The sequence below is a fragment of the Manacus candei genome, unplaced genomic scaffold, assembly GCF_025592945.1.
Source record: "Manacus candei isolate 608988 ecotype Guabito, Panama unplaced genomic scaffold, ASM2559294v1 h1tg000088l, whole genome shotgun sequence".
In the NCBI taxonomy this organism is placed as follows: Eukaryota; Metazoa; Chordata; class Aves; order Passeriformes; family Pipridae; genus Manacus; species Manacus candei.
Window position 1 is genome coordinate 1,761,776 of NW_026138136.1, and position 22,282 is coordinate 1,784,057.

The 22,282-nt window shown below is 37.8% G+C and overlaps 1 long non-coding RNA gene across 1 annotated transcript; it reads right to left on the reverse strand.

The window, feature by feature from the left end:
• Nucleotides 1-1,650: 1,650 nt before the first annotated feature.
• Nucleotides 1,651-10,820, reverse strand: LOC127482496 (uncharacterized). Its single transcript, XR_007908637.1, has 3 exons — nt 9,903-10,820; nt 9,588-9,750; nt 1,651-3,750 (listed from the first exon to the last, which is right to left on the reverse strand). It is a non-coding gene; the product is annotated as an uncharacterized LOC127482496 (long non-coding RNA).
• Between the last annotated feature and the right edge of the window lie 11,462 nt (nt 10,821-22,282).

Genomic DNA, 22,282 nt, shown 5'->3' on the forward strand with positions numbered 1-22,282 from the left:
AGAAATTGAAAAGAACAAATGAGAAGAAAAAAAGAGCATCTTTTGATTTCTTTCAAAATTTTATTACAACACAGTGAGATTTAGATGTCTGTATGATATATATATATTACCTATCTGAATGACAACCCCCCCTTACTTATATTCTACTTGGGTATTTGATTTGGAAGAAGAACATAAAATATTATTGAGTGGTGATATGCAAAATATATAAACAAGTAATTAACTATTCATTTGTACAGGCTGGTATAGTGGTTATAAATTAAGTATTTGTGGATTCCCATCTGTGTGTGTATTTACTACAAACTTCATGAACAGGGAATATTTTTTTCTATCCCACAAATAATCTATTGGGATGTTTGTCTTCATTTAACCTCAGAGGATTGAACTCAGCTCTGATACAATTCCAGTCTTTTCAAAAGATTTACTTCTGCTATATGAGGTCTGAACATGTGATGTTTTTCTGAACTTCCCTGAATTTTCCTCTTTGCCCTGTACTATTTCCTTCATTACAGCAATGTGTATGTAGCGTTTAGTTTTAGATACAGTTTTCTTCATCTATTTAGGAAAAAATAATGTCACGAGTGGTAAAAAAAAATCAGTATTTTTTTTTAATTGTAGAATGAGACATAATTTAAACATATGTAAATAAGGCAAAATGGTAGGGTGCTTTGTTGTTTTAGCTCTTTTCTACAGTCTGCTTTAGTGGGACATTCCTAAAGCAGATGAAAGAAAGCAACATGCCTCAGGCCACATTTCTGATTTCCCTTTATTTTACTTAGTTTGGCCAGTTTCAGATGTTGTGCATGTACATTTATGGCATACTGGATTGGATACGTCATTTATGGGCATTATTTTAGTCCATTGCTAATATTCAATCCACATTTACTCACTATCCTTATCATCAGTCTGTCTGACACACTTCAGGTTCAGAGGTTTCTTGAAGAAGACCCTTACGTGTTTCATTATTCAGCTGAAATATATACTTCATACCATTTCTCTCATGAACAATGTAAAGAATTCCCAGAATTTCTGTAAGCAAATGCATCTAATTTGCAAACACTGGAAGATCTCACGCTCTCCCTCTACCAGTGTCTAAAGACAGTGGTGGTTTTGAATGCCTAAGCTCTTTTGCATGTAGAAAATTAAAATGACATCTACATTCTTTGAGATGCAGGGCAGTCTGTAGTACCCCACTCTTCTGGCTCCATCAAATCATGGTGTCAAGGAAGTCTGCTGTAGTGGCCGACTGCTGGGTGGCAATCTGAGGAAAACAGTGCAAAGTCACCTTGAGCTCAATGTCTGTCTCTCAATTTGCTTGACATGTTCCTTTTGTGTATGTAGGATCATTACTCTGTAAGTCAGTAGCAATGAACAGATTTCTAACAGCAATTAGTTTTTTTGTGGATCGAACAAATGTGCTTTCTCTTTTAAACAAAATTCTCTTTTCCCACAACTTCAGAGGTAATATTTATTCCCCACAATTGAGAGGAACTATATTTAGACTCAGCACTGCTACAGGTTTTTACTTTCATAAGCCTATTTTCATATTAACGCATTTAGCTTTATCTGTGCTCTCTCTAGGCATTATATTTTATTTTTAATCAACCATAAATTTCATTGCTATTAATCATGTTTTCCCCTGTAATTGCATCAAACATGCCAATAGCAATTACACTTGATTCACCTACTGTTTATATCTCTTTTACAAAATAAGAGTCCTCAACTGTATTTGTTATGATCCTTAGAGTGAAGAGCGTTTAAGAATTGCTTACTCAATGGGATGAACATTAACTCAGTAAGAAGATTTCTCATGTTTTAACATATTTTGACTTTACAATTACATCAAATTTTCCATAAATCTCCATTTTATATATTCCCCTTTCGTGTTTATTGTGGGCTTCACATGTCATAGCTATTTATTTTCCTAGGATTCTAAACAGGCATACAAAACCACCATACGTAAAATGAGTTGCATTTCACAGAACAGGATACATGTTGGTCCTTGTAATTATACAACATCAGAATCTTTTAGTAGAAGAATACAATTAATCCTGCGCTTAAATCTGTCTTAGTAAGTTTATGTTCATTAAAAACCTTTCTAAACTGTATAATTAGGGCTACAAGTTATTTGGTATCTTCAGCGCGGCATCATACTCCTTTTCAAGCTTATAGTGTGTTCCAGAATATTTCTCTTAAGCAACTTCTATGCCTCCATCTACGCTATTACTCATTAGTTCTTCACTTGAAGTGTTTTGGTTTATTTTTCTAGTTAGGATATCAGTTTAAAACATGACAACTCTACAGTCTCTCTGGGAAATTTCTTTCAAGGTTCCACTACTCTCACAGTAAAAAAGATTTTCTTATATTCAAGGGGAGTTTCCTTTAAATCATCTTGTCCTATTGCCTCTTGTTCTTTCACTAGGCACCACTGAGAAGACTCTGGCTCCATATTCTTTACTCCCATTCATCAGGTATTTATACACATTGATACGATCCCCCTGAGCCTTCTCCTCTCCAGGCTAAACAGTACCAACTCTCTCAGGTTCTCTTTCTGTGCTGGATGCTCCAATTCATTAATCATTTTTGCAGACCTTTGCTGCATTTCTCAATCATTTTGGCAGACCTTCACTGCACTCACTCCTGCATGTTCATGTCTCTCTGTACTGGGGAACCTGAGAGTGGACACAGCACTCCAGGTGTATTCTCCCTGCTGCTCAGCAAAGGGGAACAATCAGCACCCCAGGATGCTGCTGGTCTTTGCTGCAGGAGCACTTTGTACTAGTGCATGAGTTATTCTTCCCCCAGCTTAGGGCTTTGCACTTCCCTTTCTTGAACTTCATTATGCTACTGTTGACCAGTTCTCCAGCCTGGTCCCCCTGGTATTTTAGCCATGCCCCTCAGTTTGGTATTTTCTGCCAACCTGCCGAATGTGCACACTATTCAGTCATGGACGTCATTAATGAAGAACATTTACAAACAGTATTGGCTCCAGTAATGAACCCCGGGGTACACTACACACTAATGATTAGTCTTCAGATGGACTTTTTTCCACAGATCAAAACCATTTTGATGAACATTGGTTCAGCTTGTTTTCAATCCACCTCACTGTCCCACTTAGTTGCCCCATACTTCATTAGCTGGTTTACCAGGAAGTTATGGGAGAAAACATCAAGAGACTGACTAAAGTCAAGACAAGCTGTATCTACTGCTCCCCTCCATCCAATAAGTCAGTTATTTAATTGTGGAAGGTTCTTCAGTCATTTAAATATGATTTCCCCCCCATTAATCCCTGCTGAGTACTCCCGATAACATTCTTGTCCTTCTTATGTTTGGAAATGCTTTCCAGGATCATTTGCTCCATCACTTTCCCAGGGATCAAAGTGAGACTGGCTTATCTGTAGCTCCTTAGATCCTATAACTTGACTTTCTTGAAGACAAGAGTAATATTTTCTTTCTGTCAATCCTCAGGAACCTTTTCCCATTTTCAAGACCTCTCCAAGATTCAAAGATCTTGAATTACTGAATGACAAGGATTGGCCTTGCAACGATGGTGGGTCAATGAGTCCTTGTGTCAAGCCTGTTGGGCAGTCCTTTTTCTGGCCTACCACTTGCTGATCCATCCATTACATAATTTTGTGTTTGCTGCTCGTTTTCTCCTGCTGAGATGTCTTCTCAGCTTCCATCTTAGTTTGTAGATTATTTTTCCTTCTGTCTTGATTCTTTTCTTGATTATTTTGTTAGAAAGATGAACTACAGTAAAAGGCAAAAGTTACTATTCAATATCATGTTCTTCTCCACTAAGTGGTCAGTCACTCCTCCTGACACTGATTAATAAAGGTACTCTTAATTCATTGCCTTCATTCCTGTACTTGATGTAAGCATGAAGTAATATTAATATGAAATTAATAGCCCAGAGTGTTATTTATGGCAATACTAACTTGACAATATGGTAGGATATGGGGCCTGAGGATGTCTCGACTTCCTGTTTAATCAGCAACTTCTTAGATATGAGTGGTACTTTGATCAGCTATAAAATAATCATTGCTTTGGCATGATAGTGTCACTACAATATCTTCTGCCTGCAAGCTTTTATTACCAGTATTTACACTCAGCAGTATCAAGTTTTATTTCAAAATGCTTCAAAATTTGGACTTACTGGGACTGACTAAATTTGTGCATCATACTTACAGGGTGCTGATAAAAATTAAAAATAGGTTTAGGCAAAAAAAAATGCTGTTACAGAAATGGAATGCATCTAAGTAGAGAGATGAATGCATGCTAGCATTGCTTGACATGAACTTTACAGAAATTATACCTTGTCAAAGTACATGTAGGTCAGTTTTGCTGCAACTTCCATCATAAACTAAGTAATTACAAACACTCATAATTCTCCCAGCACTCAAAATCTCAAGACATCATCATTTTAAGTCTGTTTGTTGCAGTGACTTCAAGAAATTATTATATGGTCTGTTCAATGCAGAGAGTTAATGAGTAAAATGTAAGCAAATATCAGTTTAAAGTCATAAGGCTTTGACATACTAAGAAGGTACCACAGGGTAATGAATTGCCATGTGTCATATCTTGGAAGGTAACTGTCCACATACACATTCTTCTTCTCCTGAAAATGCAATACAATCAAAGGTCTTTTTTCTTTCAATTAAAGAAGGACAGGCCACTTCACTTTTACTCTAGGTAAGAGAATGCACACCGAGAGTTCAACATTGCAATTTTCTATGTCCTAATAATTTGTTCATTTCCTATGTATCTGCAAGAGATCGAATGCAAAGGTACTATTAGGATTACCCAATCTAATATCCTGCAGAGCAGCAGCCAGCAAGATTCACAAAGTAATTTCCAGAGTGATATCAACAACTTTTTGATCTAGATTACATATCTAGAAAGACATCCGACCATCAAGCACACCACTTAAAGACAATTGATTTAAAACATCTCCTAACAAGTCAGTGATTGTACGTTAAAAACTTATGTATTCTGTTGAACTGGACGTCAAAACTGCAGGGGATGAAGAATAATATCATTTCCTCATAAGCGATTTCCAAGGTTAGTTCACTTAATTTCTACTTTGAGTGCAACTGGTATTATCTTCTAGGTGCATTCCATTCTCTTTCCCTCCTTGTAAATGAGTATGGAATTGCCATAATCAAACAGATCAAAAATCCATCAATCCCCATGACAGAAGGTTAACATGGTTGCTTAGGGAGACAGCATTAGAAACTGATCAAGCGTAGGGCAATGTTTTGTAGGAATATTCTCCATACTTCCAGGTACATCCTACATCAGAGTCTTCTTTGGGGCTGCTACATTTGAGATCACAGTTGGTCCTTCTAAGGTTTGCCCAGTCCCTTTTCTTTAACTCCCTCATACTCCCTGCCAAATGCTCAATTATTGTTATGGCTGGTGAAGAAAGCTTGGTGGCTGTGGAGCTGGCATACTCACCACACAGCCCTGGAAGCTGGTGGGATAGAATTCACGTAAACGGGGGATGAATGGGTGTCCTACCCTCATCCTGCTCCAGTGCTTAGTTAGGACTGGGCTAACAGTTACTCCAAAGCAAGTATGAAAACAGTAAACAATAGGTCACTTGTTAGTTTGTCAAAAAAAGCAGAACTTTAGTACTTTGGATGCTGAGAATAGAAGTTTTCTCTAATTTATAGACAAGCAAAATCAAAAGGGCAATAGAAATTGGCTTTTCAACAGACTGACTGGAAGGAGCAAGTAAGAGCCCCTTTGGGGAGTGGTAACTAAGTAACTAACTAAAGAGGTTGCAATTCAAGAAGATGAGAGAGATGGAGAAGGTCCCCAGTGTGCTGGGAGACTGATTACTGATGCATACATATGAGGGGAGTGGAAACCCAGAAGAAAGCAAGAGATGTCAAGGGCATACCTCAGTGAGCAACACAGGAAAGGTGTATTTGGAGAAAAATTTCTGGAAAACCAGGTAGATTTTGATTTTGGAACAAAGAGTGATTATAGTCCCTCTTTGTGATATATCGATTATAGAGTGATTATTTCTATTATTTCCTAGAAAACAGGATGCCGCATACATTCCTGTAAATTGCCAGGATTGTTACTACTGGGCTATTCTCCACCTCCTTTCTAATTAGCAGAGGCTCTTAATATTGGCTAACCACTCCTACCAAAGGCAATGAATTCCTTCTTTGCATGCAAAACTGAGAAATTTATCTCACAAGCATTTATAGAACTGCAATCACAGTAATATTTACATATTTTACAGCACAATAAAACAGATTTTTTGTCATGAGTTTCCAAAGTGTAATGTAACACATGAGATTTATATGGAGATGTTAAACCCTGAAGGTTCACTGAGTTTTATTAAAAAGTGAACTATGATTCAGTTTTCCCAGTGCACAGTTTAAAACTCAATGACACAACTGCATGTGTAAAGCGATAAAAGATCATGATAATATTACTTTACATATTAACAGTTTCAACTGTGGTATACTAGCTTCCTTTTGTAGCAATTTAATTCTACGCCTTTTTAAAAAGTGTCATACTAACTATTTGCAGGAAAAATTGGCCTCATGGCCAATGGGTATTTAACCCAAAATAGTTTACTCTATCTGAAAAATGAACAACAATCTGATTAGGTTTTCCCCAAACACAATTTTCTTTGGAAAGGGACAACACTGTCGTGTATGAGACAGACATGGAAAAGTACCCACTTTCTTTCCAGAGAAAACAAGGATGGTTGTAAGCCCACCTTGCCTACCTCCTTTCAGGAACAAAACTAAACAGGAAATTTCAGTTTGATCTTTTCTTGTAGTGTCATATTTATATCAATAAAAACTGATGTGGAAATGTCAAAAAGCTTTAATTTCAAATGTCGTTTGTGTTACGCTAAGTCCTACTACATGAACAGAACAGTATCATTTGGAAAGCAGTTGACTTTTTCTCCCCCTTCCATTACTTCTGCTGAAATGCAGTTCCAAAATAACACTCCACCAACATCCTGATTTTAAATTCCCAGCTTAAATTTAACTATGGTCATTTCACAGGTATTCGTTATCCTGCCAGCACTGTCCCTTAGTTGTACAGCTCTTTTCTTCCCTCATGTTTTTCTCCCCATCTTATACATGTGTGGTATGGCAGCTAAAACACCAGTACTAGGGCAGACTCCACCAGTGCCTGCACTTCCCATCAGTTTTAGTTGCTAGTTTTCTTTAATGATTATGACACAAGCACCATGAAATGTGTTAATGTCATGTAATTGGGAGCATTAAGGATGCAAACCAGGACCGGAATATCCTTGAATCATCATAGAATGGGTTGGGTTGGAAGGGATCTTAAAGATCATCTATTTTCAACTCCACTGCAGTGGAGAAAAACCCTATCAAATGAAATGCAACAGCTTAAAATGCAAGATGCTGTGCTTGAAGTCTAACAGCACAAATTTTTGCTCTGAGAACTTTTGCTCTTTGTGCTTATGGTTGGAAATAAGATTTTGCATGTGTTTATCACACAGGAACCAGCAGGCAAATGGAGCCTAGAACATATTGGGAAAGGCACTGCAGAGGTACTGAGTGCCAGTGCATTCCACAGTGGCACTCGAATGCTTCAAATCTGAAAGTAGTGGGAGATAAGGTAATGAAGTACCTGTTTTCTGAGGCATTTACTTGTTAACGTTAATCTGCATTTTATTTTGCATTTCCCCATGCAATTACAGTATTATAGCAAAGAATTAAATACTTTAAATGTACTGAAAAATAATGGAAGGATATTGGATGAGATATTTTGATTTAATTTTAGCTCTTCTCACCACAACAGTGCTTTTATTTTACTATTTTTCTTCTTCCTCTGTACCTTTGCCAAGTGTGGAAATTAACATGAATCTCTTTGTCAGTCTTTCCCTGCTGTGCAAGCAATTTCTAAACATCAGGTTGAACTGCATAAGCAAACCAGCCTTGTGCTCCACACTGCTGCAGCCAGGCTCCTTCCAAAATGTGAAGTAATTTACGTGCAGTTACACTACGTTTTAAACAGTGCTGTAAATATGAGAGCAGTTTAATGCTTGTATTTTAAAACTCCTCTTGGCTGAGCAGAAGAACAACACTCCAACATTTAAGTGGAGTCCATTTTCAGAGATTCCTCATTAAAAAATTCTCAGTGACTCTGACTGAACACTTGTAAGCAAAGTTTTCCTCCAAAACCAGCCTTTAGAATCTGTTTTACTTTCATTGTTTTCACACGAGTGCCTCTCCTCTCAAAGGATCAGAGATTTTCCCTTGTTCTTTGGTGATGAAGGCTAACCACATCTTGTGCTGTTGTGGTGGTTTTGTCTGGGGCAGAGTTAATTTTATTCACAGTAGCTGGTATGTGGATGCATTTTGGATTTGTGCTGAAAACAGTGTTGGTAATGTAGTGATGTTTTCGTTATTGCTGACCAGTGCTTGCACAGCATCAAGGCCTTTTCCAGCTCCTCACCCCACCAGCGAAGGGGCTGGGGGTGCACAAGGGGTTGGGAGGGGACAAAACCAGGACAGCTGAGCCCAGATGACCCAAGGGACATTTCATACCATACGGCGTCATGCTCAGGACATAAAGTGGGGGGGAGAAGAAGGAAGGGAAATGTTCAGAGTAATGGCACTTGTCTTTCCAAGTCACCATTACATGTGATGGAGTCCTGCTTTCCTGGGGATGGCTGAACACCTGCCTATCCAGGGAACTGGTGAATTAATTCCTTTTGTTGCTTTGCTTGCATGCATGGCTTTTGCTTTACCTATTAAACTGTCTTTATCTCAACCTATGAGTTTTTCTTACTTTTATCCTTCTAATTCTCTCCCCCGTTCCACTGGGGGAGGGGAGTGAGTGAGTGGCTGTGTGGGGCTTTGTTGCTGGCTGGGGTTAAACCATGACAGCTGTATCGGGAAAAGTGTAGCCAGTAAGTCAAATGAAGTGGTTTTTTCTCCTTTATGTTGTAATTATGAGACCATATCTGATGTACTGTGTTCGGTTTAGAGCTTCGCAATAAAATGAGGACATGGATATACTGGAATTAACCCACCGGAGGGTCACCAAGATGACCAAGACGCTGGAACACATCACACATGGGAAGCCCTCTTTGTTCAGCCTGCATGAGGGAAATCTAATTGGAGCTCTTCTGCTATTAAAAGTTGATAGGGACAGTGTCCCTTTTTTATACAATAAAAAAAGTAAGAGGTAATGGTCCTAAGTGGCAATAACAGAAATTTTGATTGAAACTTAGAAAAAATATTTTGACTGGGAGAGTGGTCAAACACTGAACCAAGTTGCCCATCCAAGTTATGGAATCTCCATCTTGGAAGCTATTCAAAACTTGACTGGACAAGGCCCTGAGAAACCTGACCTAACTTCCAAGTTAGATCTAAATTGAAAGGTGGCCCTGCTTTGAGCAGAGTATGGACCAGATTAGCTCCAGAGGTCACTTTAAATTGATCTGTGGTTCTAACATAATCAGAATTTGCAATATTACCTTGCCTTTGTAATCCTTTGGAAACACATGAAAGAGTTCTACTGGTGTTATTTGTTCTCAAAGATGATAAAGCAACTCTTCCCTCCTAGCATCTTACCTCTTTCCTCTTGGGGTATGGTTGTTTTTTTCCCCAAGCCTATTCTTGTGACTCTTGTGTGTTAAAGAGGAAACTTTGCTCATGTTGACTTGTTGCTCCCTGGTGTTAGTACTAATGTTCAGCCCCTTCTTTCCAGATTCTTGGTCACTCTGTAAAATGCCACCTGAGGGTGACAAGTTGCCTACACAGAAGAGACAGCAGTACGCTCTCATTACAAAAAAAACTAACAGCATACTGGGTTGTACCAGCAGGTGAGTGGCTAGAAGACAAGGGTAAGTTCTTACTCCCCTTTAGCTGGTGCTAGTGAGGCCATACCTGGAATACAGTGTTCTGCTTCACCTACTCTCTGTCTCAAAAGAGATGTCGAGAAACTTGAAAGTCCAGCAAAGTGGTGTGAAAATGGAAAGGAGCCATGGTGCACTGTGAGAAATTCCAACAGGATGCTGCAAAAAATGTCTATGCTAAGAGTGTGGTGCAGCATCAGGGCAGAGAGACTGACTTCATCCTTGGAGGTTTTCAAGACTCAGCTAGACAAAGCCATTGCTGACCCGATCAACCGCTGAAAAATCTTCCTTCAACTATGCAAGTGAACTGGATGATTTTCAGAGGTCTCCCCAACCAATATGTTTATACTTCTGTAATTCACAGTCTCCTATATTACATTGTTATCTCTCCTGTTGTGTTCCCTAGCTACCTCCATTGCCCCTCCTTTTTAGAGGTAACTCCTGATTTTCCAGAAAATAAGTCTTCTATTTCTGTCTGTTCTTTGCCCATTCTTTTCAGTGATTTACACCTGTTCTTCAGCTCAGCTCCTCCTCTACTAGTGATCCCTTCCTTGATTTTGACGTGTTGGCACATGGTTTTTTGGGTCATACAACTCATGCATGCATCTCTCCTCTATGTCATCTCATTTAATAAGTGTCTGTGAATTTCAAATGCCTGCACAGTCTCCTCTCCCTTCTCTTGCCCTCTATTTTCATATCGCTCTTTCACCAGTCCTCCAGCTGCAGCGTTAATGCTCAGATCTTTTCTTCTGTCTGGCAACACTTCATCAGTAGGCAATTTCCATTGGGTACCTGTTCAAGATTAGGAAATATCCCACAGCTTCTGCATCAAGTCCTTTTCATGCCTGTTCTATTTTTAGTCAGATTTTATGCATTAAAGAAACTGTATTTCTCTGTCCCATACCTGCTTCTAATAGACGGTGGAGGTTTTTTTTGATGTGTCATATTGAGTCAACAACAATCTGTGCAGGCATGAAAATATATAGTAACTTATGCAAACTATCAAGTTTGTGCAAGATGATTTTGCCTGACCTTTTAAAGACATGTAGTGTATAAATTAGTTCTGTGAGTAAGAGATCAATTCAGATCAAATTTCCCTAAATGTAAAGAGAAAATTGTACTTCCTTCATCTCACCCTATAAAAACATGTTTTTTCTAAATGCTCTTTATTTTTTTGCTTTTATAGTCCCTTTCCTCAGCATTGGCTACTTCCACTGTTAAGTCTCTGCAGTTAACTGTCCATCAGCTGTGATTAAAAGCAGAAAGCTGCAGCTGGCTCAAATGCAGGCTGTCTGTTACTCAGCTCCCCTGGAGAAGACTGTAAACTACAAACTGCAGCAAACTACAGATCCCATAGACCCTAACCAAGCCAACTAAGCACCAACCACTGCAACCTTCTTTTTGATTTGAAATTAAGTGGGAAGCTGAGAGAACATGCCACAACTTTTGGTATACGTTGAAGTTCCCTGGATTGAGGGAGAAGTAACATGACTAGGTGTGGTAGTTTGGTCTAGGCCTTCCTTGGTGACCAGTTTGTAACCAAGGAAGGGCCCAGATTTACCCAGTATTCCCTACAATTTTTACATAAGCCAGGCTATAAGAAGAAAGGAGGAAAGGCCTTCGCTTCTCTTTCCTTCCGGCGGCTTGGAGGTGCAGGTTCCCTGCTGTTGAGTCTGTCAGGCTGGGGAGTGAGGCCTGGTTAGGCCTTGTCGACCTTGGGAGACGGAGGTTGCCGGCGATCGTTCCAGCGTGACTGTCCATTGTCCCAAGGGGAGTAGTAAGATAGTTTTTTGCTAATTTCTTTTAGTTGCTAGATCTCGGGCTACTGATAGGGATATATATGTATATATATTTTATTTTGGTTTTGTTCCTTTTCCCTTCCCCCTTCCCTTTCCCTTGTGAAATTGTATATATATTTCAATTGTATATAACTGTAATATAGGTGTAAATATATTGATATATATTGCTTTAGCTGTCTCTCGTTTCGGTTTTCTTTGTTGTTGTTTTCTCCCTCTTCTCCCTGAGGTTTGGAGGGAGGGTAAGGTTTGGAGACTTGTAAGGTTCTTGTGGTAAGGTTTGGAGACTTGGCAGGGAGCCAGCTTCAAACCATATCACCAGGTAAGTAGAACAGAGAGCAGATATAGCTCGTTTGAGATGTGACAACACATAACCGACACAAATTTCTAGTGCTGCAAACTCATCTCTATATCAAGATTTTAATATATTTGGTGATTTTCTTTGATATATCAATTCCCAGAGTCTGAAGACTGCAAGAAAATACCAAACTTCATGGATTTTACGCATTGAGGACATTGACTGCATTCTTCTGCTCATGGTGTACTTCAAATAAATTTATCTACCTTGAGTCACTCCCAGTCCTAAAGATCTATTTATTGAACTGCTTTGCTCATGAAAACTGGCAATCACAATATTTTATTTATGTATGTTTATCGCAATAAAATAAAATAGAAGTTCATGCATCACATTGTCTCAACCCATACTTGTGGACATTTATTTTTAAAATAGATGCTTCAATGACAAGTCAGACCTAAATAAAACATCTAAAACTTCACTTTTCTGATCATCATTCCTAGATTTGTTTGCTACATAATTTTATATCTTTTTTTTCACTACCTTTATATTAATAGTCTAAAAATTTTTTGGAATAGGACTAGAATATCATATCACAGTATGGAGACTATTCTATTTGTAGCAATAGGAAGGCTTTAAATGAATTAGTGGTGCTGAAACAAAGCAAAAGGAAGAGTTTTAAAGTCATATTTTTTCAGCTGATGGTAAAATATAGCACAACTGAAGAATCATGGTTTTTACTGCTTGCTTATTTAGCTTCATATTTTCTTTTATAATGAAAATGCTTGTATTAATTCATACTTACTCTTTTTTCTTTCTTAGTAAATGCACCCCTGTATAAACAATGACACTGTCAAATGCTGTAGATCTGTTCTATTAGCTGGATACCAAAAAGCTAGTAGTATAAGCTGCCACTTGCTTTCTGTTCTGACTTCTTTATGTTGCCTCACCACAGTTTTATGTGCTAATTTTCTGCAAATCTTTGTCTTTGAAATATACAAACTAACTTCATCATAAAAATGTAAGATAACATACCAACCATGCGATTCTCAGAGTGATCCTCTTAGGGCCTTCCCCCTTTACCATCATGATTTAAAAGAACTTATACAAAAATACAAAGTGATTCATGAAGGGCATTAGGGCTGTGACAGAAACTTTTGTCTGACCTTTTGTGGGATCAGGGGATTTAAATTAGTTCTGTAAATAAAGAGCAATCCAGATAAAGGTACTTGAATGAATAAATAACTTGGAGAAAAAGGAAACCATTTTGTTCAGGTAAAAGCTGAACTCTTTATGTGTTCTTTATGCTGAGTTGATTTTCCTTTCCAAGAGAAAAGAATATATGATAGGGTAAAATCTTCACTCTTTTTTCTCTCATACAGGATTTTCAATCAAAGACTGAAAGAACTGAGAAAATTAATTAAATTCAATGTATAGGCTAAACAGTTATTTTTCATGTGTTATATGATGGCAAATACATTTTTTAATTTGAGGAGATTATCTGTTCCTTTTTAGCTAATGCACAACAAATGAATTTAGTGATCAGTAGGAAGTAGGAATTAGAAGATTTAAAAATGTGATAATGAACAAATTAGGATAATTCAAATAGGCAATCTCTGCTCACACAGAACATTGCCTTAGTTTTTATGTATCAAGTTAATATGGAACACAATTATAATTTTACTCAATTAATTGCACAAGAAAATGAAGCAGTGTTTTGCAAAACCTGAAAGTCTTTCAAAGCTATCCGTTTTCTGCGATTCTCTGCCAGACAACTATCATTACTTAACTAAATCATGCTTTTCAGTTACAGATACTAACGACAACTGTAGATAATATGCTATCCAGTGCCTGAAATTAAGCCCCTGTAATGATAGTTTAAAAATTATAGTATCTTCTAAGTAACTGTTATCAAAGAAAACAATAGATATTGGAGAGAGAAGACTCTGCACAGAAGACTACATCTTCAAATTTAGTTGTCTACTCCTATATTTGCCCTAAAGGTCACAGAATTAATTCCAAAACCTGTAGACATCTTCAAGCTATTTTAAGTTACTATGAGACATTAAAAGGTTGATTACTCTAACAAGATAAATACTAGAAGACCAGAAGTCCAGAACCAAACTAAATTCGTATTTCCCAAAAATGAAAAGGTTCACAACAAAGCAGGTATTTGAGTCAGGATTTAATTTTAAATATTTTCTTACCAATAATCACAAGTCTTTATCATCTTTGAACTGTTGAAAAGAGTTGTGGAAAATACAGATGAACCTAAGGCTATGTCTATGGCAGTGAATTAAACAGTACTTGTGAGTGTTCCCAGACACCTGAATATGACTGGTCTGAAACTATTAGATCAGCCCCTGGCATGCTTTTGGCCTGTACCAACTAGCAGTCTCCCAAGCAATTCCCAGACATGGTCTGAGCGTTACAACATCCCACAGACCATTACCACTGAAGGATTTGCATCCAGCCACCCTGTTCTGGAGGCTGGCTGTGTTTGTTTACTGGTGTACTTGCAAGTCTGTCCATGCCAGTTGACTTCTGTGCCTGGGAATATTCTTGGGAACAGTTTTGTCTGCTAGTATAGACATACTCCTCTCCCTTTCTCACTAGTGCTGAGGGCAAGGAGGATGCTTAAGAAAAGTAAAGACCAAGTCAAGGAAGTTTCATTCACTTAAAATCACTTTTGATAACCAAATCCATAAGGATGAAGCTTTTTTCAACTCAGGCTGGACTTACATTTAAAGATAGAATATGCCAATAGTCAATGTTATAAGCAACCAGAAATGAGTGCCTGCCACTTCAAGTAATGTCCTGGAAGCCAAGAGACCAGAGCACTAATTCTTGCTTCTGCGTAGAGTTCCTCTCTTGTTTTGGACAAATTGTTTACAGCCCAGTCTATAATGTTTAAACTGTTAGGCTACAGGATTATGCTTCCTGTCTGCCTCCAATGCAATCTGTTTAAGCCTGCAATAAGATGATGATGCCTCAAAGCAGACGGCCAAGTACCCTAATTGTAAAGGCAGCCCTAAAGAGATGATGATTTTAAATACTTCCAGCTGAAGAGAGACAAAGTGGAAGGGCCAGTGGTTTCCATTTACATGCTGAATGCTCTAACCACTAGGATAGAAGGTACAGTACAACAAAAGTTTACTTGCTCCCTTCCTACTTGTAAGTACTTATTTTCACAGGACTTCTAGATACTTACCTTGCAATCTTGATATAGATATGCAAGTCCCAAACAGAATGAATTTTCAGACAAACTTAGATATTTCCAGTACTTTTTGGATAATTTTAAATGGCTCCTCAGAACATGATGGGTTTGGGTTATCCTAACTTTGTCTAGTCCCAAAATTCTGGGCTTTGGATTCCACACTTAAGACCAAATCTCATAAAATTTAATCATGCTGTGCTGAAATTATGGGCACCTAATTACTGTAATAGCTCTGGCTTTTAAATCTCTGATGTATTTACACTGCCTTCATACTTGGAGCCAGAGTCAAAGTACCCTGGAGACTGTCTGCATGTTGACTATCACTTTGATTCTCTTCTGGAAAATCAAGGTGCCTCCCCACAATAGAAATCAGAGGCAGAGAGCAGGACTGGCTGATATCTTAGCTCCTCCAGGCCATATAGACATAGCTTCAGCCATTTGGTTCTTTGAACTCAAACACAGATTTCAAGTCAGTAGAAACAAAGCATGGCTTTAATTCCCCTTGTGTAAGATGGGGTAGCAGAGCTTTTCTACCTTACAGGGATCAGGAATATATTACCATTCTAAAGTCACTCAGCAATAGACCACAGGAGCCATGCAAAACATGCAGCCAAAAAGGTGAAAAGCTTTTGGGAGTGTAGAGGAGGTTGAATGATGGAAGCAATTATGGATCACTGGTTCTCAGGACAGACTCACACTGCCCCAAATCCTAGTGAAAGCTTCTTTATGTACACTAAGTACAGCTGAAGGACAAGGTACTTGCAGCTTTGTGGCACAGGAGCAGAGTGGGGCAGGAGCCAGCAAAGCAGGCTGCATGCCAGCTGAGTCCCCCAGTGCCAGGGGAATTTTCAGCTGGGAGAACGTGGCTGCCTTCCAGCCTTGCTCATTGCTCATCTGCATATACATATTTATATATGTATATGTATATCAGAACTTTTAAAGGAATAATTATCTTACATATGTCTTCTAGTTTGACTAAGATTTTTATCCCACATCATCTAGTATAGAATAAACCTGCAGATGCCTGATCTGTGATTATGCCTCAGCTTTCACATAAACCACACTGTTAAACAATCATGCTGACAGAAATTTCTATGCCTCTCTACTGAGAAAAAAATTAAGACTAAATATCCCAACAGTGTAGTAGCTGAAATACCTGTATTGGAGAAGAAATATAGGTAGGCACTCCAAAGATCTTCAATAACAGAAAATATCTTTTCACACCTAGCACAGAAATAGGTGGGCAAAGGTATTGGCTAAAGGCAGAAGGGAAGAGGGAATACAAAACTGGATTTTGTCATAAAAGTAGGTGTTCATTTCTTCCACCTTAAAACCCCCTTACTTTACTAGTTACTAGGTGTTTCTAATTTAATTCCTTTCGTTGACTTCTTACAACTTGTTCAGCCAGCTCTGCAGACAATTGATTTTTATTACTACATACCTCAGTGCCTTCCTACACCATTTTTTTTCCACTGACTATACAGTTCTTCAAATCTCTTCAAAATTGTATTGTGTTTCTTTTTCTAGTTTAGTCTGTCTTTTCAATCAACCTTATCACTTATTTAGCACATTCTTCTGTAAAAAAATATAACAGATATTGTATAACATCAAATATTTATATATATGGTTGCTGCTTTCAGAGGTGTGATTTCAAGGTTTTCATTATGGTGCTGCTGCTAGTGAAAATTGCTGATAAGACAGAAAAATAGCCTGATCATGATATTGTAATTAGTTGACACATGAAAGAACAATATTTGAAAAACACTTTTGAATAGTAAAAGAGCTTTTAAGATCCACAACTGAGGACATCATGATGGTGCTGAAACTTCTTTATCAGATTGGCTTCAACATTAATTACAAAGGCAGAGTTCACACTGACATCTGCTGTTAAGATTGCCTAACCTTTCCCATTATAAAACCATTTTCTACTTGATTGTTTGGGCTCATCTTTTCTGGGATAAATGTCATCTTCAGAATTAAATAAAAGGTAATAAGAGAGAGTCAGTGTTTCAGATGAACTTTTGATTTTCAAGAATTACATGGGGAATAACAACTTGCTTACTTCATATGGACTCTCAGTTATTTAATTTTAAAAATCAGTTATCTACAACCTTCGAAATAAGAACCCGAAAATCAGCAGTTTCATTTGCTCAAATTTCCTTAGAAAAGCCATACTCTGCCAAGTTACAAACCCTAGAAAAATCAGACAATACTCACTGACATAAGTGGAAGGGTATTACAACTTTGTTTCCAAAGTCTTTGAAGATTCTACTTTCTTTTACCTCTGACAAATCACAAGGAGTAAAAAAAGAGAGCTGGGGAAAGCAAAAGTATGTAGGACGATGACAGAGGTGTTGCAATGGGGTGTGTGAAACAGAAGAAGAATAGACAAGCTTGATATGATGTGCAATGCCAGTGAGCAAAGAACAAATATTAACAAGAAAAAAAAAGATGAAAATAATGGGGAGGAGGATAGGAGGCAACAGGCATTTTAATGATGAAGTATTAAATCACAACTCTAATATCTTGACACTTCTCTGATCTTTAAAAACTGCCATAATTTTCCATCTCCTACCTAGGTGTCCACAAAAATGATAACACATTTTTGTTACTTCTTTGGTAATAAAATAATGATGAAGTTCAACAACCTAGACAGCCCAGGAAGATAACTACCATGGAAGACGAGCCTGTAGTTGTTCTAACCTCCCCCATGGAAAGTTGGCCTCAGGTTTCTGTGCAGTTGACTGCATATCTCGAAACTGAGCCCAGACATATGCTATTACAAAATAATTTGTTCTTCTCATAAAAGTGATATTACTCAATTCAGGAAATATTCTTCATAAAATAAGTAATGTTTTAAATTACTGGTATCCCTAAAATTGTTATTGTTGAGTGCTCATCTGCTAAGACCTACATATGAAATTGTTGTTTACTTTTTAATTAGGATGATTTAACACCTTGTTCTTTTCATTATCCCCTCTGAATAGAATTTAGAATCAGGAAGTTTGGGGGTTTGACCCTGAATTTGCCCCTAGTTTTCTGTAAGACTTCTGAAAATTCAGCAAATCCATCTGCCTTTGCTGTTACATTTATAAAATAAATATGAGTGTACGTGACCTATGAGCAACTTACAGCGCTTTCCACATACACATTGGAAATTACATTTTGTCCCAGGACAGCAGATGCTTAATGTAAAAAAAACCCCACAACTGACATCAGTAAAGGGCAATCCTTGATGTCTTTGACGTAACACAGCACAGCTCAGCATTTACACTTTCTTTCTCCTATACTGACAAGCCACGACCCCAGCATTTTATGGTCATCCACCACCTAACTAACACTTCATTAAGTAGAACACCTGCAGTGATTTTTAACCACAGCCCACCGCAATTCAGCTACTATTGGTCTCCATTAGACCAGCAGTCGTAAACTGGTTGTCTCAGTCCTATGGGGTTTTAAGATAGAAAATAGATGAACAATTGGTTTATTTTCATTATTTAAATAAGGAAGAATATTAAAATAAACAACTGATATGAGGCTGACTGATGTACTTTTGGGCTGGGGTATTCTTCAGATACTGATAATGATTATAGAGAAAAATTAATTCAAATAGCTGTCCTCCTGATGTCAATTGGAACTTAGTGTGGGTTTCACTTAGTTTAGAATCCCAGAAGGTTCCAGAAAGCTTCATGTGTAGTTGGACTCTGAAATATATTAAAATATCTGTGCTTGTAATTTGCATTTCAACAAAATAGCTAAATGAGTTAAAATATACAATAGCTGAAAAACTGAAAATATAAATGAGTATCAAAATAATTGTATTTGATTAAAAAAAATTCTTCAGTCCAGTATTTAGCGTTGAATTGTGGTCATATGCTTTGCCAAGTCTCTGCGCACAGAACTGCTGAGCAGCGTTCACCAAGTCCTTGGATGCCCTCAGGGTGCTTTAAAGAGGTATTCTGCTTAGTATCTTAGTATCTCTATTTCCCTATTTCTATGGGGTTTACCCTTTGGCTTTTCCTTCAACTCTCTTTTTTTATTATGTTTATAATTATTTGTGGCTTAAGTAATTTCTAATATGGAAGTTATTCTATATCTCTGATCATCCTTGTTGGCCTTGACTAAATGTTCTTCAGTCCCTTGTACTTTTTTGAGGTGGTAGGGAAGGTCAAGACCAGAACTGCTCAACATATTACAGATAGCGCAAACCCACAGATTTACATTATGGCAGAGCGACAGTCTCTCTTCTGTTCTTCATTCTTCTCCTAATGGCTCCTAATATTTGATTTACTCTTTTGGACACTACAGAACACTGAAGTTTCTGTGTGACTATCTATCATAACTCCCAACTCTCGTTCCAGTCAGCTCATGTAAGTGAAATTAGGATTTCTTCTCTTTATGTATATCACTGAACATTTATCTACACTGAATTTCAGCTGTCATTTTATTGCTCAGTCACCAAGTTTTAGTACCCTGAATAAATTGATATCATCAAACTTGATTACCTCACTGCTAATGTGCTTTTTAGAGTAATTTATAACCATGTTGAACAGCAAAGGCCCTAGCATAGATCATGCAGAACCTCATCTGTCACCACCTTCTACTGTGAAAACTGACCATTTATTCCTGTCTTCTCACTATTTAACTATGCAAGGGTCTTTCCTCTCATGGAGTGGTGCAAAGTTTCCCTAAAAGTCTCTAATAAGACACTTCTCAAAAGCCTGTCGGAAAAACCAAGTAAGCCACATAGCTGTTGATACAATTTCAGAAAAGCCAACAAAGAGATCATTTTATCAACATATTCAGTAACTCTGGTCTTGATAGCTAATCTGCATGGTATAGATGTCATGCTTTAAAAATGCTTAAAAACTTTGTAGTTCCCAGGTCTCTTCCCAAAATTTTGTAAAAAGCTGGCTTCAGATTTTCAGTTGTCCTTGGGTGCCAAGGAAGCTTTGAGAAAGTTACCACTGTCATGTTTGGGGAATCATTAATCTCTTTTAGTCTTTAATTCCTCTTGAACTCTCTCATGAAAACATCTTTTGCTGGCAATATGCTGCTCTTTGTGTGCACCATTTGTCCCATATGTGGTCTTCTGTAGCCACTTCCCTTTCATGTGGGTCCTCTGAGGAGTCTCTCACAACGACAACTTAAGGTCAGAACCTGTCCCATTTCTTGTGCATTGAGTGCTGATGAAAATAATTAATGCAGCTCCTCTGTGATGGCCTAACCCTCCCCCTAGTGCTCGCCTCATACCACAGTTGCCATCCTGGTCCTTCAAATGTCGGCTTACTTTCTGCTTTTCCTTTGTTTGAAGAAAGATTTATTGCTACTTTTGAATCCTTCTGCTAGATGCTCCTCTAAATTCTTCTTGTCTTCTTTTACATGTTACCTGACAGAATACAAATTTTTTTCTATTTTTTTAATAGAAACATCAGTTTTTTGAAGAGTGTCTCCTTGCTTTTGTTACACTTGTCGCTTGCTCCTTAGCTATGTGGATTTTCTCTTGCTTTTTCCCCCATTTTTCTTCATAAGCAGGATGTGTTGGACCCATGCTTCCAACATAGTGGTGACTTTCCTTCCCTCATCAAGTATCTTAGAATTTAAACACTTTGCCACATTTTCTTCTTTAACTGGCAGCCTATTTGATTTTTCTCTGCTCTGATTGATGCATTTGAAATCCCATAGCATTACCAGTACCACAAGTTCCATTTCAAACCACATGCTCTTCTGAAGCTACTGGCTTTCTCAGCACAAGTTCACTCATGACACTCCTGATTTAAGTGCCAGAAGCCCAGTTCCCTTAGGAACCCACTCATATGGCTTCCCTGTATCAAAGCAATGTTTCAAATCCTGGTAAATCTGACGCCCTCATTTTTGCAGCTTTAATATCTGGCTGAGGGGATGGCATTTGTGTTGGCACCAGTATTATTGTGCTTGCCAAAAGCATAACAATATATATCTTTTAAAACGGGGTTGTTTCCATAATCTATTTCAAGTATGGTGTGCCCTCCCAGACAATTGTGCTGGTGCAGCCCAGGGTGACGAGCTGCAGAGAGAGGAAAAATGAACAAGGGAGTGGTAGCCAGAGAATTTCTAAGTGAGAACAGCCACCAAATATTTCACAAGGTGCAGCTACATCCTCAGAAGTACTCTGTACAAGTAATTCTCCTTCACATGAATTAACACTGTAAAAATACAAAACAATTATATCGTACTGTTTGCTATCCCATGAGTTTACAAAATTACAAGACTATGAGTATGAACATTCAGATGCTTATTTTGACCTAGAAAAGTTTAGGATTAAGTTTAAGACAGGAATATTTATATCAGACTTTCTAATAAATGCAACATATTTCTGTTGTTCAAGGAAGTATAATTGTTTCCTTTCTCACCTTCCCTTCAAGCACATACTTACTTCTTTTCGTGTTTTCTCACTGTGGGTTCATTTATATTAGTGATATAGTGTGGGGGACTCCCATCAAAAAGCAGCAAAAATATATGCATGTGAAATGATAAAAATCCTTCAGCCTCTAAATAAAGAATGGATTACTGGTTACAGAATCTAAGATCTCTCCCTTCCTGAATGAAGCTGAAAAGCTTTTTTCTTCCTTAGGATCAAAGTGTTTAGCCTAAATTCCCATTTCAGGGTAATTCCTATGTATAGTCTAGCTCTGAAGTCTGTAAGTTTGTTTCCAGTAAAAATTTTTTTGGAAAAACAATTCCTGTGCACTTGAGTTGTCAAGCTTCTACAGTCTATGCAGTATCCAGATACTAGGGCTCAGTAGCATGTCTAAATACAGGGAAATACAATAGATTTGAGCAAATACAAGTAGTGTCCAAATACAAAGATTTTTTTTCCTCTTAAAAAAATCCTTCATGTAAAAAGATTGATTTTCCCAACAGAGTCTTCATAGTGAAAAAAAAAACAGGTAAAGTGTAATGTCTAGGAATGTAAAGCCCTGTTTCTGAAACTGCTCTGCAGTAGGAGGGCAGAATGAGGTTCTGCGTCTGTACTCTTTCTTTCAACATTTGAAACATGCACATGTCAGGAATAAGTTTACTCTTGCATATATGAGAAATCGTGAACACGTTGCAGGCACAAA